At 48.8% G+C, this 22,405-nt stretch overlaps 1 protein-coding gene across 3 annotated transcripts in view; it reads left to right on the top strand.

Moving 5' to 3' along the window:
- Positions 1–3,592: 3,592 nt before the first annotated feature.
- Positions 3,593–22,405, top strand: part of GNG4 (G protein subunit gamma 4) — a 68,120-nt gene continuing 49,307 nt past the window's right edge. For 2 of the 3 annotated variants that reach the window (XM_049697348.1, XM_049697350.1), the window contains exon 1: positions 3,773–3,907. The gene's annotated coding sequence lies outside the window, so the exon portion shown is untranslated. Of the gene's footprint in view, positions 3,908–22,405 lie in introns of all 3 variants that reach the window. The other variant, XM_049697351.1, reaches the window with a different exon arrangement.

The raw sequence follows: 22,405 nt of genomic DNA, 5'->3' as shown, positions 1-22,405 counted from the left end.
CATACGATCCAGCAATCCTACTCCTGGGCATATATCCGAAGAAAACAAAACCACTAATTTGAAAAGATACAAGCACCCCAGTGTTCACAGCAGCATTGTTTACAATAGCCAAGATATGGAAGCAACCTAAGTGTCAATCAACAGATAAATGGATAAAGAGGATGAGGTATATATATATATATATATATATATATATATATATATATATATACACAATGGAATACTACTCAACCATAAAAAGTATAACATTTTGCCATTTGTAACAACATGTATAGACCTGGAGGGTATTTAGTGAAATAAATCAGATAGAGAAAAACAAATACTATATGTTAACACTTATATGTGGAATCTAAAAAATAAAACAAATGAATGAATATAACAAAACAAACAGACTCACAGATATAGAGAACAAACTAGCGGTTACCAGTGGGGAGAGAAAATGGGAGAGGGGCAAGATAAGGGTATGGGATTAAGAGATACAAACTACTACTTACAAAATAAATCAACTACAAGGATATATTGTACAGCACAGGGAATATAGCCAATATTTATAATAAATTTAAATGGAGTGTAATCTATAAAATTTTTTTTTTTTTTTTTTGCTTGCGGTACGCGGGCCTCTCACTGTTGTGGCCTCTCCCGTTGCGGAGCACAGGCTCCAGACGCGCAGGCTCAGTGGCCATGGCTCATAGGCCAAGCCGCTCCGCGGCATGTGGGATCTTCCCAGATCGGGACACGAACCCGTCTCCCCTGCATTGGCAGGCGGACTCTCAACCACTGCGCCACCAGGGAAGCCCCGATAAAAATTTTGAATCACTATGTTGTACACCTGAAACTAATATAATATTGTAAATTAACTATACCTCAATTAAAAAAAAGAGACAGGATAAAAGGAATGCACAATAATAGGACAAATAAAAAACAAACAAATAGCAAGATTGTAGATTTAAACCCAACCACATGATAATTACATAAGAAGTAAATGACCCAAACACTCCAATTAAAAGGCCCAGTTTGGCAGGCTGAATAAAAACGCAAGATCCAACTCTATGCTGTCTGCAAGAATAGAGAATCCCCAGTTTAAGAATAAAGATACAGATAAGTTAAATGTAAAAGGATGGAAAAAGATACATCATGCAAAGACCAATCTAAGAAATCTGCAGAGGCTATATCGGTATCAGACAAAGGTATCAGAACGGGGGGCAAAGGAAGGAAAATGGATGTCCAGGGTCTGCAGCCGGTGTCAGGTGATTGCAGCTAATGAAATAAAATTTACATTTTAAGGCAGGACAAGAAAATTTAAACACAAAATTGTCTCGTTCTGTCCCTTTATGCCTCCTTCCTCCCTCCCTAATGTGCAGTGTGCATTTTTGTCACACATTAACCAGACCTTCTCAAAGATGAGAGTGCCTGCTGGGCCACAGGTCATTTTTCCCCCCCCTCTTTCTTCTAATTTTATCAGTGTAAAAGAATAGCCTTCTTTCCCAACGCTAGGGGGTCATGGTGACTTGCTGCTTTGTATGGGCTTACCTGGACTGTATTATCCTTGGGGAACTTGACGTAAAATACCAATATGTCATTCTGATATACAATCTTCTGTCTCGAAAATGTGTATGACTGTGCCTCTGACTTCTAACAGGTGGAACAGTTCTCAGAGCCTTCTGAGAGTGTGTCTCCTGGGTCATAATCCTCAGCTTGGCTCGAATAAAATTCCCTTTTTTTCTCTTTAGTTTGTTAATTGAATTTTCGTCAACACAGCAGTCTTGGGTGATGGACAGAGATAGACAGAATCAGAATCACCTAGAGGGCTTAAAACACCAATTGCTGGGCCCCAGCCCCAGAGTTTCTGAATCAGTAGGGCTGGGATGGGTCCTGAGAATGTGCATTTCTAGCAAGTTCCCAGCTGATGCTGCTGGTCTAGGGATTCACTCTGGAGCCACGGGCTCAAACTGACCCTCTTCTTTCTCTTTAAAATGGACATAATTCTACTTTAAGGGGTATTGGAATGAATGAGAAAGATAAAATAAGTGAGTGAGGAATCTGAAAGGGTGGAAACTGATTTCCCTTACAATTGCCTGATTGCGATTGATTGAGATGGGAGTTGGGATAATAAGAACACTGAGGATTCTGCCTCAGCTAACTGGGCAGTGGTGCCTCTGAGTCAGGAAGTACTGGAGAAATAGGTTTGGGGGGTGGAAATAATGAGCCCAGTTTTGGATTTGTTGAATTTTAAATGCAGTTCTTATATATCTTTCTCACTTTTTAAAAAAAGGTCAGTGTAGTGGGTATTAACTGGCTTAGCCACTTTACCATGGTTTAACTCTGTGTCTTAGATGGGCACTTCCAAGCTGTGACAAAAACCTGTGTGAGATGTTTGCTAGCCCCAGGTGAGGCTTTCTGAACTCCACATTTGCATTCTATCAGACACCTGGAGTCTCGGAAGATGCACATTTGTCTGGGGCAAATGTCAAAGTAACGGGGATAAGAGATCTCAGAAACAAGTGATCCTCGTACCCTTTACGGCAAGGAATGGCTGCTGATGGTGGATGAGGACGGCGAACGCAGGTTTTCAAGAAATATTTCCTAATTGTCAACCACGATTTTCTGCTGTTACTATAAAGGAATTAACATTGGCCTCCTTTTCCTACCAATCTTGCTAACACTGCTGTAAGTGTAACGTAGCTTCCCTATTCCAAATGTTTTGTATTATTTTACCAGGAGTTGTAACATGGACGGCGCTTAAGCTGTTTTTCCCTAAAGGAAAAGGATTATAATAACGGAGAGGTTTTTAGTATCTCCATCGCAAAACGCTTACAGTTCAGAAGGTATGAGGAGTCGCCAAGGATTTCCCCGTGGAAACAGCTTCTGCTCTCCACGAACACTAGGAATGTGCTCCCGCCTTCCCGGTCGCAGCCCGGGAGAGGAGCTCGCGGCTCACTCCCACTCCCAACGCCTTGGGCTGGCGTGGCCATCCTTACATTTCCCGTTACTTAGCAACGTCCCGATAAATGGAGACAATGGCCTGTGAATCTTTACGGGTATTAAGCATTTCTCCTTTCACTGCCCCCCTTGGGGGTGGGGTGGGGTGTACTGTGTATTCTTTGGTGATGGATGGCAACCGGCCGCGCATAGCCGGGTTGGTCCACGGAGCTAACCTGCTGGCAAGGATGAAGTTGCCAGAGGCCGAGGTCCCCGAAGCCCGCGAGGACCACGGCCCCAACACCCCACCGTCCCCCTCATCTCCCCTCCTCCAGCCCCTGGGCGATGCGCGTCCCAGGCGGAGAGCTGGGCCGGGCGGGGGCGCGGGGTCGGGGATGGGAGACTAGGGGCGCTGGGAGTGCGCGGAGCCCGGGTGCGGGAGCCCCGGTGACGCACCAGTGACGTCGACGGCGGCGGGCGGGATTTCCTGGCCCCTCTCGGCCCCTCCCGGGCGCCGGGCGAGACCCTGCTGCGGAGTGGGTGCGACCAGAGTGGACGCCAGAAGGCGGGGTTCGGCGACACGCGCTCTGCACCCGCCGGACCCGGACGCACGCCTGGAGCCCGGCACCGGGGGTGCCGAGCAAACAAAGTACTCGGCAGCTGGGTGACCGCACTCGCCAGCGGGGCACGGGCTCGCCCACCTGCGCCCAGCGCTCGGCCTCACGAGGTCTTTCCCTTGCCCGGGCCTGGAGGCACGGGGCGGGGCGGGGCTGGTGACGCGGCGCGGAGACCCCGGGGGCGGCGCGCTGCGCGAGGCGCGCGTTTCCACCGGCAGCCCGTCGGCGCCCAGGCGCGGGAGCCCGAGCGCCGAGCCGGAGCCCGCCCAGCCCTGCGCCCGCATTAAGGGGCGATGCCGTTCGGTCTGGCCACCCGCTGCGAGCACGGCTCCGGAGACAAAGCCAGCGCGTGAGCGGCGCCCTCGGTCCGGGTAAGTGCCGGCCGGGGCGTGTCGGTGGGGAACGAAAGGCACCGTCCTTGCTCCGGCGAGCTCGGGGCGAGCCAGAGACAAAAGGGAAACTCGGGCGGGACGCTCTCTGGAAGTGGAGAGACGGTTCTGGTGCCTGCGTCTTCCTGCAGCTGTCAGCGGAAGCTCGCGAAACGAATACCTGTGATCATCTTGGCCGTCCGCGGCGAACCCGGCCTGCGCGGCGCCCGCACAGGTGGGCATCGTCGGCGGCCTGGCGCCGGCGCGTGCGGGAGCTCCTCGAAGCCAGGACCCTCCGCCGAGCCCTTGGGAAACCCGAGCGCAGGTTTGGACAGACAGCTCGGAACGTCTGAGGGGTCTCCTGGGGGTCGGGGTCGCCCGATCTTTCCGGCTCGAGGCGGGGGAGGCTTCTGGGGACCCGTTTTTCGTATGTAGGTCACGGCAGTTCGCTCTTGGCAGGGGCGTCCCCCGTTGAGGAGCGCCGTAATGGGAGGGACGGAGTGGCTAGTTGGTCATTTTATTTGGAGAAATGCTTTGGGCCTGAAGAAGCCCTCTTGATTCCCCAGCACCCGGGACACCTGCCTCGGGCGGCGACAGTGGACGGAGGGGCGACGGTTTGTCCCCCCCTTATGGCGTCTGTCCCCGAGTCTGGTGCTGAAATGGAATGCGCTCGCAGCGCGCGCACCCAACGGCATTCGGGGAGCTTAGGTTTAATTTTTTTTTTAATTACCTTAGAAATAAAAACAAGAGGATGGGATGGGGCGGTGGACAGAGGTGTGACTGGAGAAGACTTCTTAATTTAAAAACAAGGAGGACTTATTTCTGTGTATCTTGAGCTAGGGTGTTAGGAAATGCAGAAATGGTAAAGTTTGATCAAGTGATAAAGTGGATCCTGGACACGGGTTCTCCCGCCCTCTTCCCAGCTCCCCACCGGCGCCTGTTTTCTTCTCTCTCTGTTGCCTCCCAGGACTGTAAAAGGCTGGCACAGGGCCGGCTGGGCTGCGCTGGTGTTTCCCATTAAACCGTGTCAGTCTCATCATCTGCTCATGAATCTTCACTGTGGTGCTTCCTTCTCATGGTGCGACAGGAAAATTCAGTGGCAAATGCCTCAAAGAGGCACGGAGGGGACCCGGGCCCTCTGGCTGGCTTCTTGATCCTTTGGGGAAATCCTTTTCCTGGTTTCTGCATGCTGGAGGGGGGGAAGGAGGTACCCGCCATCAGATCTGGCCCAGTTCCCTACTGTGGGAACAAACGACGTGATCAATGGAAAGCCTTTTTCAATCCTGAGAAACAAGACACAGGTACACTGTAAACTGTGAATTATTTTTGAAGTGTGAGGTTGGCTGCATCATCAGTCGTGATGAGACATGGATATAGCTGGGCATAACTAGTAGGCGTTAAGGTAAGGTGTATTGTGATGCTAGTTAATGAGTAGCTGCACCGTGGGGTTATTAGGCTGAAATGACTATTTAGGACAATGGGCTTCCTGTTTTCTCCTCCGCCCACACGTGGCTCCTATCCTTCAGCCTCCTTAACATAAAATTGTTCAGAGGAAGCCTCTAGAAGATGTTTGGGCAGCTGAGGAAAAAAAGCAGTGCAAAAGGGTCATTCCCAGTGGTGCTATGATTGGCCGGGCAGTCGCCTTTGCCGTTTCTCATGCAAGTTGATGGTGGAGAAACGAGGAAAAAGCTTTTCCTGTATTCATCTTACAGTTTTTAAAGCCAAAATGACAGTCCCTAAAGCCCTCCAAATCTCAGTACGTTCTTCGAAATGGTGGAACATCAGGTGGGAACTGGACACTGTCCTCTTGTCCCCCTGGTTCCCAGGGAAGCTAGAGCCTGGCAGCTGTCTCAGGAGGGTGGGGTTGAGCTTACGAATGACTGAACAATGTCATCTCTCGCGCACACGCACACGCACACACTGACTCACCACGTAACTACTCCTTGCTGAGGAAAGCAGCCAAATGGCTGAGAAAAGACTGAAGTCTACTAGACGAATCCTTCTCATTTATTTATAGCCACATATCAATGTCACATTTTTCTTACCTTGTCTGATTTTTTGTTCTAGTTGAGGAAGGGAGAATGCCTAATAATGCAATGCACGTTAGTAGATTGACCTTTTTCTTCATGGAATTTTGAAACTGTCTTTAAGATATTACCTGATTTGTTCTCAGAACACCTTTATGAGAATTTACTATCAATATTATCTAATCTTGCAGATTATTCCCGTTCATTTTTTTTTCACTCTAGACATATTCAGGCTTCCAGAGGACTATTATTCAGGTAGAGAAATTGTTCATCAGTTTTCTTAAGCCAGAAACTGAAATTTAACTTCCTTCATGCACCAAAAATACTACCAAAATATCCTTTCAACAGTAGTCAGCAAAGGAATTTTAACTGAAAATCGGAGAAGCTGAATGAGTGTCAGAAAAGAAAAACAGGGAGATCAATTATACTATAGAAATTAACGTAATACTACTGAAAGGTTTTAAGTAGCTGGTTGAAGCCACATGAAGAATAAACCAAATATCTTTTAAAAAATGATCAGAAGTGAAAACAAGCAAATGAAATTTCCATTTAGGGAAGGAAGTAGAGGCAAGAAGTACTGCTGGAAGAAGAAAAATTACTGCAGAGAAAACAGTGGGTACTTAAAAAGAGCTCCATTCAACAAGCTAGCTGGAGCATTCCAAATCACTTTAATTGTCAGGGAGCTTTTGTTAGGTCAAATGGCAGCTGGTGTGCAATCAGTTTTTCTGGTGGAACTTGGCAAACAAAATGGCAGGTCCCGGGATTTCCCTGGTGACTCAGTGGTTAAGAATATGCCTGCCAATGCAGGGACACAGGTTCGAACCCTGGTCCGGGAAGATCCCATGTGCCGCGGAGCAACTAAGCCTGTGCGCCGCAGCTACTGAGCCTGCGCTCCAGAGCTCGTGTGCCACAACTACTGAAGCCTACACACGTAGAGCCCGTGCTCCGCAACAAGAGAAGCCACCCAATGAGAAGCCCGCGCACCAGAACGAAGAGTAGCCCCCGCTCTCCGCAACTAGAGAAAGACCGCACGCAGGAACAAAGACCCAACGCAGCCAAAAATAAAATGTTAATTAATTAATTTAAAAAAAAAGTCAGGTCCTGTGCAGATTGGGGAGTGCGGGGTGTGTGGAGGATATGGTGCTTCTGGAATGGGCCCTGGGTGTGGAGAAGCTACTCTGTCCCTGAAGCCCTGAGGTTCCCAGGTATCTGCAAGTGAGTCACCAGTGGCTCAGCCTAGGAGGACCAGACAGCAGAGGGAGCAGCGGGCAACGGCGTGGAGGGAGGACCCGTCTTCACCTGGATGCCCCTTGTGGATGAGCTCATTTAATCCTCCCGGCGTACCTGGAAGGTTTCTCTTCAGCAAAACAAAAAAAGACAACGGTGTCCGTAGTGTCCTTTTTATCCAGGGGTATATCTGGCAGGGTACTTGTGGTGGGTGGTGACTTTTTTAACTAACCAAGGAAATGCATATACCAGTGGGAGGCGAGCGATCGAGATGCGTGGAAGAGACCCACCCCCAGGGATTGCATTTGTGCTCCCTTCCCAAAGAAGATTTGTTCCTCTCACTTCTTAGAGTTCTCAAACCATTTCTCCCTGGGCAGCTGGGTTGACTCTCTAGTGGGACATCTGCTGTGAGGCTGAGGAAGTAGATAGAGGAGACAGAAGATAGAAGAAATGGTGCTTTGTGACCACCTAGAGGGGTGGGGTAGGGATGGTGGGAGGGAGACGCAAGAGGGAGGAGATACGGGGATATATGTATATGTATAGCTGATTCACTTTGTTATAAAGCAGAAAGTAACACACCATTGTAAAGCAATTATACTCCAATAAAGATGTTAAGAAAAACAAACACACACAAAAAAATAAATAAATAATTTTTAAAAAATTAAAAAAACATCCCTCTGGGGCCCAAGTCACCCCCTCTGCCCCATCAAACTCGTGCACGACGCGGAGCAGTAGCCCTCCCTCCACCCGGTAACTGGCGTGAGCTGCGCTTTCTGCTTTTCTCATTCGTCCCTGTGCTTCCTCCTGGTGCTCGTGTGTAACTTGCAGTTCTGGGGCCTCCTCTGCCACGCCCTCCCCAAGGTCGCCACCAAAGGAAGAGGGGCAGGACAATAGCAATAGGAAGAAGGAAAACGTTTAAAGTTGTTTCCAAAATTCTTATTAGAACACCTTTGCAACTGCAGCTTAAAAGGGGTTACCGTGAAAAATACATGTGCCCCCATAGCCCCACCACCCGAATTCAAGTGTAATTACTCCTTCCGGTGTTGTATCACACAAATATGCAAAATTGAGAGATGTTCGCCAAAACGATACACGAGTATAAAGGTCCAAGTAGGAGAAACGGAATTAGAAAACAGGAAGGAAAGAGCAAGGGAATACTGAGAGGGGGTAGAAAGCAGAGCAAGGTGGGGGATTGCTGAGGACAGTCTGTTACAAGTAGGTTATCTTCCATGATGGCCCCTCGGACTCTGTGGCTCAGGTTCCGGACGCTGTTGGAGAGGCAAAGACAGGGATGGTAGACAGTGGGTGGTGTCAGGACCCTCACATCCTGGAGGGGACCCCCCTTTTTATCTGTGGGACCCACTATCCCAGTGGCCTCCACCTTCCCATCTTTCCTTACCTGTATGAGGGTCCAGGCACATCCAAGAATTGGAATCCTCCTCCGGCGTGTTTTTCCAGCCTAATTTGGGCAGGCATCTGTCCTGTTGCTCTGTAGTACCCGCTATGCATACCCTTTATGGAAACTGTAGGAGAGGAAGAAAATTTCTCCTCTACCTTCTTATGTTCTGTGCCTGGGGCCTGGGAATTAAACTGAGGACAGGCAAGAATAACAAGAGAAAGGAGCCAGATTAACAGGGGAAAAGGTTTATTATGCATGTGCACAGGACCTTCACAGGATAGAAGAGCAAACCCAAAGAATCGGTTAGGCTTCAGAGCGTATGTACCATTTTAACAAAGGGACATGAGTTGTGGGAAAGTGACAAGACAAAGATAAAGGGCTTTGAGCTTCCAGGGGTGGTAAATTTTGGGAAGGTAAGTATGTGGCAAAAACTAATGGCAGATAAGGGTTATTTTATTTGTGTAGATTTATTTGTGCAGGCCTATCTCGGTGGTGTCTTTCTCCAGTGATACTGGTTGTTTTCCTCCTCCTGGGTGATGGATGGGAGGGGAAAACACCTTCACAAAGGGAGATTTATATCCTGCTTTTAGGTAGAAAGGGGGAGGCCAGAGAATTCCTCCTGTGTCTGCTGTTTTCTAATTGCCTTCAGCTCAAAATAATCCTTATGCCAAGGTGGCATATTTTGGGGTGGTCTATTCTGATCCCCTTCAGAATTTCCAGCAAAGTCTAGAGCCCAAAACTGGTGGCCTGCTAAACCAGTGTGAGTAATCCCTCTTTGCTTTTAGTCTTTGTTCCTCAATCTTGGGAAAAATCTGTTTTCTCGGTGCCCCGGTTGACTTCACTTACAGCCCAGGGTCTCCAGCTGGTCTGTAGGTGCTTATTTAGCCCCTGACACCTGTGGGACCCCACGGACAAGGGAGGGTCGCATCTTGGTTAAGGAGACAGATTACTTAAGTGTGTATGTTTGATGGTATATATGGGGGAAGCAAATGTTGCAGGGAGGTAGAGACACAGTCAGGCTTCTGAAGTTTTAAGGGCTGTGTGGCCAGGAAGGGATGATGGAACTTGAGATTTCCAAAGCGTTGAACCTCAAGGGAAGTAACACCGGAAAGCAGTCACCAAATTCTTTCTGGAGCAAGGTGAGGCGTAGATACATAAATCAGCCTTCATCGGCATCCCGTATTCTCTTCTTCAGCTGAATTTTAACTAACAGGGACAGGGTCACCAGAGTCTTCTGCTGACTTAGACCTTTGGGTGCCCGGGTGACCCCACGACCCTGTCCCTGTCTCTGAGTGGCTTTGCCTCATCTCCCTTGCAAGCGGGGTTTGGTGTTTCAGCTCCACTCGGCCGGTCTTGTAGAATCGTGTCTTCTTCTGGCTGTTTCCCACAGACCTTTCTGTGCTCCGTCCATCTGTCCACATTGCAGCGAGTGTGACCACTGCCACCACTCTGCCATGTCTCCATGTCCTCAGAACTGCTAAGAGGAGGTTAGAGAAAGCACAGTGTGTCCTGCACGGGGCAGGGTGGAGGGGGACCAGCCCTGACATCCCCCGCCCATTACATACTCTAATGGGTCAAAGTCCTCTGAACTGCCCAGTATCTCTCCAAACCCTCTCCTTGTGCTAGAATCTGTTTTAGTAAATAGCGTCTGAAATAAGCCGATTGTTGGCCTGGACCCAGGCGTGTTTTCTTTGTCATGGGATTTGTCACCACGGACTTCTGCCCATCCTCACCGTGACCAGCCTTCCTAGGGTGGTCAGCCTTTCTCTGCTTCTCCTGTGCGTTAACTGCTGCAAACCACGTTAAGCAAGTTCGGGTCTTCAGCAGGCCCTGGAAAGCCGAGTCCCATTTTTGAATCCAGACAAGTGAGAAAGGGCTCTCTAAGCCAGAGTGACCAGCCTGTGTGAAGGCCTAGAGTTAGGAAAGTGCAGTGAGGAGAGTGGAAAGGGCAGATCGGAGCATGGTTATGAAGGCGCATGAGTGGCATATGGAAGAGTCTTTTTTTTTTTTGCGGCACGCGGGCCTTTCACTGTTGTGGCCTCTCCCGTTGCGGAGCACAGGCTCCAGACGCGCAGGCTCAGCGGCCATGGCTCATGGGCCCAGCCGCTCCACGGCACGTGGGATCTTCCCGGACCGGGGCATGAACCCGTGTCCCCTGCACCGGCAGGCGGACTCTCAACCACTGCGCCACCAGGGAAGCCCTGGAAGAGTCTTTTGTAGGAGGAATGGGGATCCAGGGCAGGTGTTGAGCAGATCCAGGATTTAGCAGGTCCCAGCCTTGGCGCCCTGTGCCTGCTGTGCAGGGTGAGTCGGAGCGGCTAGCGGGACATGGAGGGCAGGGGGAGCTGGGAGGTGCATCCGGGTGAGCAGAAATCCGGCTGGAGACGAGCCAGAGCTGCTAGTCCCCAGGTGAAGCCAGGGGGTGGGTGACACTGCCCGGGGGGTCCGAGGGAAACCAAGTAGGGAGGCTTCAGAGAACAGATATGAAGTGTGGGCCAAACCAAAATGATTCTGTAGAATGCATACTCTTTCTGCTGCAAGTTCTCATGTTTTGGAGTCCCTTAAAAGGGACCCCCTGCCTAGCAGTCCCTGAGGCTGCTCAGGCCGCCAGTCTCTGCGAAGCAAGAGCAAACCGCCACCACCCTGCTTCCCTGGATGACTCATTCTTTCTGCGTTCAGGCAGTTGCAGCTCTGCTTCTTGTTTATGACTCCTTTGTCCCCCTAACGTTACGCACTTGATCCGATGCTCTCACCAGTCGCGGACGTCGGGGGTTACGGTTTCTTAGCCTTCCGTGAGAACGTGTCTCTATCCAAGGGTGAGTCTCTGTTTTATGTTTTTCCCGAAACTCCTGGTCCCCCTCTACCCACCCCCAAGGTCTGGTGGCCCGAGGCAGGCGCTCTGGGCCCTGGCCCAGCTTCACGGTAACCATGGCAACTCACCTAAACCACCCACAGATTGACCCAGGGCCCCAGGCTAGCTCGGGCTCCCTCTAGTTGTTAGGTGTTAGCTGTGAAACAGGCCCCGTGGTGGGGTTTGCTCTCTTTCTTTCTTCCTTTCTTTCTTTTTTTTTTTTTTCTTAAAACAGTCCTCCCTCTATCCTGCTGTTTTTCCTCACTGCACCTTCTACGTGGGAGGGATACAGCAGTGGAAAAGGCAGGCAGTGGACGGGGAAACAAAAAAAATCCCTGCCCTCGTATATGTTTTAGTAGAGGCATCACACTGTAATAATAAGTCAGAAAATCGAAAGTAATTTAAATAAGCAAATAAATGAGCATTTAACAGTATAATCAGTGCTTGGGAGAAAAATAAAACGAGGAAGGGAGATAGGGAATGCTAGGGAAGGGCGTTATGAATTTAAAATGCGCTGCTCATGGAAGGATTCCTATGTTGATCCAAGATGAAGGTCAGGAGGTAAATGAACTTACCTGATCTGTGTGGTGCCAGTGAAAGTGGAAGCAGCTGGAAACGTGGTGGACCCACAGGCTATTGGTGCTCCGCGGCCTTCCTTGACAGAACAGGGCTTCGTTGCCCTCCTTCCACACTCCCACCGTACAAGGAAGGTGAATTTCCCAAAAGGAGTGTTTGGTAGTGTCGACTGAAAAAAAAATGCACAACGTGAGAGTTGAGAATTATGTTTTATTCGATGGATTTACTGAGGACTTAAGCTGAGGACACAGCCTCTCAGATCGCTCTGAGGAACTGCTCTGAAAAGGTCAGGGAGGACCAAGGCTATACAGGAGTTTCTGCAGCAAAGACCAGGTAGTCGGAACATCAAAAGCTTACTGAAATTAAAGAAAACCAGCTATCTCAGGTTAATGAATTGAGCACTTTTCTTCGTATGGGCAGATGCAAGAGTCTGGGCTCATTGAATTGATTCCTTCGATATGCGCCGTAACTCTCTAGGGTCAGTATCCTGCTTTTCTCCATCCTGAAACCCTTCAGGGTGCACAGCTGGGGGTGACTGCAGTGGCTGCTGGTTTGATGGTCGCAACATCCTTTGTTTACTGATACTGGCAGGTGACATTCTTCATCCCCAGCAGTATAACTCGGGGCAAGAGGCAGAGACTCTCAGCAAAATAACTCACAGCACAAAGATGTCTCTCACTCGAGAACAGCCTGTTTTGTGGACACCCCACCCATCCAGGGACTGGACCAATGGGCCAAGCAGCTCCTGATGTACCAGGCTCCAGATAGAGCCTGGTACCAGGGAGTTTGACCCATCCCAGAGCCCTCCAGAGAGTGCCCTGAGAGGCTGGATCAGAGACCTGCACGTCTTGAAGATCTGGGGGCTCGCTAGAGTAGAGAGACCACCCGCAGGTCCACTCTTCTGCAGGCCTGGATGGGTTAGGGGACACAGCTCTGTAAGAAGGGTTTCATATGTTCTGGATGTGGGGCCTGCCTCGTTCACAGTAAGTTTGCTTAATGATGAGCTGCCCTGCCTGTTCCTTCCATTTTAACACACCTGTTTAGGGAACCGTTTATTTGTAGCACAGTCTGTCTGTAAAATTCAGGGTAGATCCATCCGTGGTTTCCAAACCTGGCTGCGTAACACAATTGCTTTGGGTAGTTTTCAGAAATACTGCTTTCTTGCCTCACCCCTGGACGTTCTGATTCAGCAGGTCTGGGCTAGAGCCTGGGACTGTGTTTTGAGTTTTACAAACCACGGAACCAGGTGATTTCTGCGGGTCTTTCTTCCTTGTGTCTGATCACCCCCAACCTGCCCAAGCGTCGTGGAGCCTGTTTCCCATGCTGGTCCCTCCCGCCCACCTGCAGCCCTGAGACGTGACTCCCAGCAAACGCCACCTGGCTGCCACGCGTGCTGGAGCCCAGGTCTCCCTCCCTTCCAGGATGAACGCATGCATCTGTCCTCCCTGCATTTCATGCGAGAGCCTCCTCGATGGGGAAACCTACTCTCCCTGAATAACCGCCCCCGCGCAGAGCACGATGACCTTGGGACACAGACATTCCCTCCACAGCTCGCCTCCCGCAGGGAGCAGCACCCCGTGGTCTGGAGCACCCGGCAGGTTGCACCCTTGTTTGCTGTGGAGTCAGGAGGGACCCTTGGTTGTTGATGAGACATGTGAAGGCTGCTGTGTGCCATGTGCTGGGGGTCGGGACGCAGAGATGAGAAGAAGGCATCCCAGCTCTTGAGGAATTTACGATCTAGTGAGACAGGCAGATGATTATAACACCACAGGGAACTGAGAACAGGTCCCCCCAATCACAAATCTAGCCTAGGTCATGGAAGGCTTCCAGAAGGGTCTCAGGATTTGGCCAGGTGAAAGGGTTGGGGCAGAGCCAGTGAATGGTGGAGGCTTTCCAGGCTGAGACATTCTGCTTGAGCAAATAATAGTAATCATAGTAGCAAACATTTATTGAGTGCTTACTATTATACGTGGCAGACTCTAAGTGCCTTCTATTATACTACGTATTTATTCCTTGATAACTGTTGTGTTAGGAAAAATAATCCCCCCCCACCAAAGATGGCCACACTCAAATACCTAGAACCTAATGAATCTGTTAGCTTAAGGGTAGAAGAGATTTTGTAGATATGAGTAAGAATCTTGAGGTGGGGGAGTTAGCGTGGATTATTTGGTGGGCCCAATGTAATCACAAGTATCTTTATAAGAGGAGGGTAGGAGTGTCTGAGAGATTGAAGGTGTCATGGTGGCTTTGAAGGTAGAGGAAGGCCACAAGCAGGGAGTGGAGGTGGCCTCTGGAAGCTGGAAAAGGCCAGGAAATGTTACCAAACTCAGTTCAGCTGTTCACCACTCAAAAACAAATAATCGAGAGGCAAGTGTTGGTGAAAAGGAAAGTTGTTTTAATCAGAAAAGCCAGCGATCTGGGGAGAAGGTGGACTCATGTCCGAGACCAACTCCGAAGATTCTGCTCAGCATGACAATTCTTGGAAAGGGAAAACAATCTCAGTTAATCATTAAGGTAGGAGGTCAGATTCTTCATCGTTTTTTTTTTTTTTTGGTTTAATTTTATTTATATTTGGCTGTGTTGGTTCTTCGTTGCTGCGCGCAGGCTTTCTTTAGTTGCGGCGAGCGGGGGCTACTCTTCGTTGTGGAGCACGGGCTTCTCATTGCGGTGGCTTCTCGTTGCGGAGCACGGACTCTAAGCATGCGGGCTTCAGTAGTTGCGGCATGCGGGCTCAGTAGTTATGGCTCACGGGCTCTAGAGCGCAGGCTCAGTAGTTGAGGCGCACGGGCTTAGTTGCTCTGCAGCATGTGGGATCTTCCCAGACCAGGGCTCGAACCCGTGTCCTCTGCATTGGCAGGCGGATTCTTACCCACTGCGCCACCAGGGAAGTCCCCTCGTCATTTTTCCATTGCTAGCAGACTGCTGACTTCTCCTGATCTTCCTTTGGATGCTGACTTGCCTGCCTGGTTCATTTGCACATTTGCTAAGGGGGAAGCTGGGGGTACAGAGTCAGTCATTCTTTAACTACTTAATTCTTCATTCTCACACCTTTTAATCCAGGAAAGGAATCAACAGGTTAGGTAAGGCATTGTGTATGTTCAGTAGAGCAGAACTCAGGAGGCAGGTTAAATGTTACCGAGTGATCTCATTTCTGTAAGGTTTGAGGGGAACAGAAATGGGCAAACAGGAAAGGGACAAAAGAGCTGCTTATAGAAACTTTCTCCCCCAGAGCCTCCCCCTCCAGCCCTCCTGATGCTGTGGAGTTCCAAACTCCAGCACTATAAAATCATAAGTTTGTGTTGCTTTAAGCCATGAATTTGTGGTAATTCATTGCAGCAGCGATAGGAAAGGAATACAGCCATTACTTTTTCCATCTTGCCACTGAAGAAACCAGGAGGTTAAGTAACCCGCCCAAAATTGCATAGCAAGTAAGAAGTAAATCCGGGATCCAGAATTCATCTGTCTGGCCTCAGATCCTGCGGTTACTTGTCCACTTTCATTTCTCTCCTGCCTGGCAGAGGTTAAAAAGCATCATGGCCCCTTGGGCTTCCCTGGCAGCGCAGTGGTTGAGAGTCCGCCTGCCGATGCAGGGGACACGGGTTCGTGACCCGGTCCGGGAGGATCCCACATGCCGCGGAGCGGCTGGGCCCGTGAGCCATGGCCGCTGAGCCTGCGCGTCCGGAGCCTGCGCGTCCGGAGCCTGCGCTCCGCCAACGGGAGAGGCCGCGGCGGTGAGAGGCCCGCGTACCGCAAAAAAAAAAAAAAAAAAAAAAAAGGCATCATGGCCCCTGGAGGTTGTCAGGAAATAGCTTTTCTCCGCTATCTGATGGTTTTTACTCCTCCTTGGCTGCGTGGTTAAGGACAGACTCGGGTTCAGCGCAGCATCCGCATGCATTTAAAATTCTCCTATCTTCAAACATCGGTTCCTACCTCGTCATTCCTTTGTTCATTCATTCTAACTCATTTTCTCTCTCATAGAAAGCATCCGCTGTCCCTCTATCTTTGACTGAAATAAGTGGTGAGAGGAATTTGAAGGCAGGGTTATAGGTTTTTGTTTTTTTTAATATTAAGCACAGTAAGCATTACTTGAAGCCACAACTCCAGATACATCTGCTTCACTTGTACTCCAGGTATTCTGCAGGCTGTGCTTAGATTTCCAGAGGAGCAATAGCTCACGTTTCGGAATTTACTAAAAGCATTCATGTCCCCAGTCCACTTGATCGTTTCAGAAATGCTGGGGGGATGTTTATCCCCATGTGTCAGTGAGGAAACAGGCTCAAAGAAGTTCAGTGTGGGGAATTCCCTGGCAGTCCAGTGGTTAGCACTCCACACTTTCACTGCTGAGGGTGCGGGTTCAGTACCTGGTCAGGGAACTAAGATCCCACAAGCTGTGCGGCGCAGCCAAACTAAAAAAAAAAAAAAGTTCAGCATGGCCGAGGCACACAGCAGAGCCAGGACGGAAGCTCTGGGCCTCCACGCTTTCTCTGTTGTGTTCTTTTGCCTCTTAAAGGAAAAAAAAAAAAGTTGACCCAAAACATCCTTACAAGGAAATAGGATGCCAGATTCCAGCTCAGATGTGCCTCTTTCAAGTGTAGAAGTAAGATGCTGGGGTATCCACACCATCCCCTCTCGGTGTTTCTGGGACCCCGCCCTGCTGGAGGGGATGCATCAGATCCCTGGGCCTTTGCCATGAGAGTGTCATCTGGGACAGTTGAGTTGAGACTCACTGGTATCTCAGGGCACAGGTGGGAGTCCTGATAAGGGCCCACAGTGACATGCAGGTTGCTGCAGGCCTGGGCTCCCAGTGGGACGAGGACAGAGGCCTCAGGTCTGCTTCTCAGTACTCAGTGCTCTCCTTACACATGGGCCCCCCAGGCCCCTCGGTGGTCCTGTCCTGATCACCGCCCCTCTGCCAACACAGGGGTCCCAGGGACAGGCCAGTCCTGGCCTTTCTCTCTTCTCTTTCTAGGTGCCTTTGGGGGCCTCCCATAGATGAGAGACCCCGTCATACAAATCAAGAGTTTGGCACCCCAAACTTCTTCCTGAGGAGGGCTCTCAGAGCTTACTTTGGAAGTGAAAAGCAGAATACCTGTCTTTCCCTTTCTGCTTTAACAATCCTAGTTCCCCTGGAGGCAACATGGATGCCTCTGGCCGGCTGAGACGGGCTAGGTACAGGGAAGCGCGGAGAAAAAGCACAGACCAAAGTGGCAGGATATTCTCTCTCTGCACCAAAGTCTGGACTCACCTGTTCAGGGAAAGGAAGGACCCTCAGTGTCCCCCAGATGGAGGTGAAAGAAGAGGTCCCTGGCTTGCTACCTGGGCTGTGTGGTGATGCCGGATGCGCACCACTAACTGGCTGGTTAAAGGAAGTTAAGGAGGTTAAGTTACTTGCCTTCTGCCATCCTTCAGCTTCCTCGAGGTGGTACCCAGAATTACTGCAAGAGGTCTCTGAATCCAGGTCTGCACCAGGAACCCTGTGTAGACTGAACGCAGGGGGCTGTGCTTTTGTATAAAGCTAATTTGCAAGTGTACATAGACGCCTCTGGGATCAGTAAGACAAAAATGAATTTAAGGGTACTGCTAAGTTCTTTAGATCATTTTATATCTTCCGAGTCAACAGATAGCAAAAGTCCTGCCATAAAGGAAGCTGCATTTTTATTATTATTATTGCTTTAGAAGGGACCTTATGCTTGAAACCATTGGAACCATGGTCTGCGAGATCCCTTCCATTTCTAATACTCTGTGGTTCATGAACAATGTCATGTTATGGTAAATTCTCTAAATACACCAGAAATGTAGTTGCTGTCGACTTCTCCCACATGGCTCGCTGGCTCCAGAGCAGGAAGCCTCTGTAAGCGGCCGTACTCCTTCCACAGGGCATGGAGCGGAGACTTTCCAGGGGATGGGGCTTCCCTGTGTAGGTGTAGAGGGCCACTCTGAGACTGGCTGTTGGTCCTTCACCGTCCCTGGTAAAGTGAGGACTAGTTAGTGGCCAGTGAGACTAACCGTGCCATCATAGGACAGCTCCGTCCCCGGCCGCCCTCTCAAGTTTGGCGTCTCCTTCCACCCCCAGGTGATCCTCTTCTTGGACCAGAGCCTTTTCTCATTCGACTTTTCCCATCTCAGGTGCCTCTTCACAACAGCTAGTTGACTGCTGGTTAAAAGGAGAAACAGCCAGAGCCAGCCTCCCTGGCAAGAGGTCTTGCTCAGAGACGGCTCGGAGCTTTCCCAGCGTGGTCCAGCCGTACGGCACAGGGGGAGCTTTTTCTCCACGGGGGTGCTGGCTACAGGTCAGGTCAGCCCAGCATCTCCTGTGGGCTGTGGCTTCTTTGGCTGCCAGCAAGAGGTGGACTATATCCCTGCTTTGCTTCCAGCCCCAGCTCCGCCTATCACCACGGCCACCTCTCCTACTTAGGGACAATTCACCGGGAACAACTACTTTCCTGGGATCATCAGTGGGCTGTTGACACGTTCACGAAAAACTGGCGTCAGACGCTGCATCTTTTTTTCTTGGAAAATACCCAGATTATTTTTAGGCTTATTTAATGAGTCCTGTTTTTCTCTGTTTGCTTGTTTTTTTCCTCCACTGCTGCTAACATATGTTCCTCCACGCACAGTTCACTTGAGCCACACAAATCTTTCTGTCTGCAAAGTATGAATAACCACCTCGGAGAAATCCCGTTAATTCGCGTAACAAAGGATCAGCCATGTTGGTGGGTAGCAGCCTTCAACGTCAGTTCTTCCTTCTTTGAAAGACAACTGCCTTTGAGTCATCATTTGGTCTTACGGATTCTTCTCCTCTAGAAGGAAAACTACATTACTGTGTTTTTCTCTTTTTTTTTTTTTTCCCAAGATCAAGCCATTAAGTTGTTAACCTAATCTGAAAAAACTCTAACTAGACAAGGTCTAATATTCTACGAATGTGCTGAGTTGTCCGATGGGTTTTGTTCCCACCTGAGGCATTTTACTTGATTCTCATCTTGTTGGGGGTAAGAGCATCATCTTACAAAGGGGAAGACAAATGCAGAGAGACAGAAACTTGCTTGAAGTCATACAAGTCACAAATAGCACGACGAGACTAGGATAGGCTACGCTTCCTGTCGGAAAAAACACTCTTTTTCTGATTAAGCTGCTTCTCCAGAATCAGCATCGGGAGCATTCTAACTACTTCCCTTGAAGGGGGGATTCTCTAATTTGGTTGTGGCAGCTTGTTCTGCAGCCCAGGTGTTCACACAAAGATGCAAAGTGTATGAACTCAGCCCCGCCCCTGCACAAGACGCTCTCTATCAACACAGCCTGCCGACCCTCTTCATGTGGTCTTCTGCGCCCTCTCCGGGTTTATTTTAAATTCTTACATGATGTGTTCACAAGAAGGAAGTTTTCTTGTCAGTAAAGTGCCTTCTTGGGGTTAACTGAGAATTCTTCCACACATCACCCCTCTTAGAAGAATTAGAAAAAAGTAAATTACGCCGGATGTGTCAACAGTCATAAGTCAGAAGTCACTTGGGAGCCCAGCAGCGCCTCCTGGGTGCGTGAGCGTCTGTCCCCTCAGGAGTGTTGGTTCCTAGAGGCTTCCAGTGGACAGAGCCGTGGATAAGCGGCTGCCACACTGTTTCAGAGTTCCTCTCCCCTAGTGTCCTAAGCCACACTTCCTAAGTGGTTCTGAGCTACGCCCACACCCCACAGTGTGGCCATCACACAGCCCTTGTCTATGGCACGCAGACCTGCCCTTGAACTGCCGTCCCGGGCTGTGTTGACCCGCAATTTACAAACCCCTGGCTCTTGTTCGAATTACAAGGATGAACAAAACACCCGGCTTTGGCTGCTCTGCCTTGACGGGGCTGCCGCTGTGTGACTGCACTGCAGGGGTCGCTGCTGGTCTTGACTGACCATAGGCTGCCGTCCTCAACAGCAAAGCTAAGTACTTACGATACTTTGAAGGTGTGTTTCTGACAGCTTGAAGATGCTGATGATTCGAGGATGTTTCTGAAACAGCGTCACAGGAGAATTCTTAAATGTCTTGAGTAAAGAGTAACAGTCTCTTTCATGAGTTTGTGTTTGGTGTATGTGAAGTTACAACACATGGAGGCTTCCAATATCTTAGTATTTTTGATAGTATATTAGATTGACAATATATTTGATAGTATGTTATTGTCGTCCTATTTAAAAAGAAAGGGAAGAGGGAATTCCCTGGCGGTCCAGTGGTTAAGACTCCATGCTTCCACTGCAGGGGGCATGGGTTCAATCCCTCGTCAGGGAACTAAGATCCCACGTGCCGTGCCACGCGGCCAAAAAAAATTATTTTTAATAAAAATAAAAAAATAAAAAGAAAGAGTGAACATGAAGAATGTATATAATCTATACCAAGTTTCTTCCTGGTATGTACCCTAGAGAAAGTCTCTCTCAAGAGATATATTTACAACATTATGGTACAAATATTACAATATTTCTACAGTATAGTACAAAAATAACAAAATATTGTAAATCACCAGCTCTATATCTACAGGAGGAAGGGTAAAGAGAAGGTAAATATACATATATATGTGTATATATATGTATATGTGTGTATATATATATATATATGGCAGTAAACTGGATAAATCTCAGAAAAATAGTTCAAGAGGATACATAAATATTTTTCAATAGGAAAATAATTGTATTGTTTAGAGACACATACATATGTTTTTTTTAAACTATAAAGACATGTGTAGGAATAAAAAACCAAATTCAGAAATTCAGAAGAGTGGGCACACAATTAGGGAGAAGTACCCAGGGAATTTCGACCATATGTTTTTGATTTATTTCATAGGCTGGGTGGGAAATAGTCCAGGGTGTCCGTTGTATGATTCTCTAAATTGTATTATATGTCTGGAATATCCCATAATAAAAAGCAGGTGGGAAATCTACCCAAGGCTTTGCTCAGGAACATAGGGGAAAAAATAATGAACAGATGATTAGATCATAGCAGATATTTATGTAAAGCATAGTGCGTATTTAGTTTTTGGCTGTTTCCATGCACAGTGGGCCTTAGCTGCCCAGGGACCGTCTCCTGGTCACACAGCCACGAGGAGAGCAGATCACAACTACGCCCTGGCAACCTGGGGACAGAACCCAGGAACCAGCGGCCAGACTGATGTCCATACAGATAGGTGGACGAGTGGAGATGAGTCCCTAATACAGCTGTCGAGCACCCAGTCCTAGTTTAAGAAAACTCTGGGTCTTTTCCAGACAACAGAAAGCAGCTCTGGAGTCCTAAGCTAAAGGAAGATTTATTGTAAAGTTATGGGCAAGTTCACAGAATCAACAGGAATGAGCTGGCTCGGAGGCCGGGACTGGGGAACCATTGGCAAGTTCTCCACGACCTGTGAACAAGCCACTACTGCTGGCGGTCACCACCCCTGTGAAGAGCATCTCAGCATCCTTTTGTCCACAGGCCTTGTTAGGAGCGTGCTGGGACCAGATGGTCATTTGGCCAAGCTGTTGCAGGGGCACTGAAACCTGCTCCAACACAGAGCTTTGGGATTCGTTCTGGTCCTTACGATTCCATGGATTTTTGCAGATGTGGTTGCCGCGATCTTAAAGAAGCTAAACAAATATTCCCATTATCTCGTTCCACTCTAGCCTTCTAACAGTCTAAAATTCCTCCACCAGATATTGATTTTTTTTTTTTTTTAGGCCATGCCCTGTGGCTTGTGGGATCTTAGTTCCCCGACCAGGGGTTGAACCCGCACCCTCAGCAGTGGAAGCGCAGAGTCCCAACCGCTAGACCGCCAGGGAATTCCCTAAATATTGTTTTTTAAAGGAGTCATACATAATACTGGAGCAAATATATACATGTTTTTCATGGAATTAAGTCAAAGAATGTAAATAAAAATCTTAATTATCTTACTGAAATAACTTAATTAACTTACAGGTGATTTTAACTTTATATTTTCCTGTGGAGTTTGGATATGTTTGTAATGAGCACATAATTAGGGAAAAAAAATAGGTTCGTTCCATTTGGAAACGAATCTACCCTTCAAAAGAATTATTGAGACCTGGAACCTTTGCAGCTGATGTTATTTCAACCTAGGCCACCATCATTTCGGCTCCCATGGTATCGACTCAGAAAAGAGCTGACGCTTGGTATTTTAGTTTGGTTGGTTTTTGGTTTTGCATTCTATTCAATTAAGTAAATAGCTACTCGGTGGTAATCCCTTTGCTCGGTGTCCCTCGAGGGACGTCTGGCACAAAGATTCCAAGGAAGTAAGACGCCTTCAGAGAGGGTATAAAAATGAACCTAACACACTCCCTGCCCTCAAAAAAGCTGGCAGTCTAGAAAGGAAAAAATTATTTGAATACAAGATTACATGGACTAATGTGGAAGGCTAGAAGTGTCACCGTAACAGAGGGGAGAGCTTGGCCCCAGGGGCCGAGATGAC

This window comes from Orcinus orca, chromosome 14 (genome assembly GCF_937001465.1).
Source record: "Orcinus orca chromosome 14, mOrcOrc1.1, whole genome shotgun sequence".
In the NCBI taxonomy this organism is placed as follows: domain Eukaryota; kingdom Metazoa; phylum Chordata; class Mammalia; order Artiodactyla; family Delphinidae; genus Orcinus; species Orcinus orca.
Note: the sequence above shows the minus strand (reverse complement) of the source record. Positions and strands in the feature narration are given on the sequence as shown.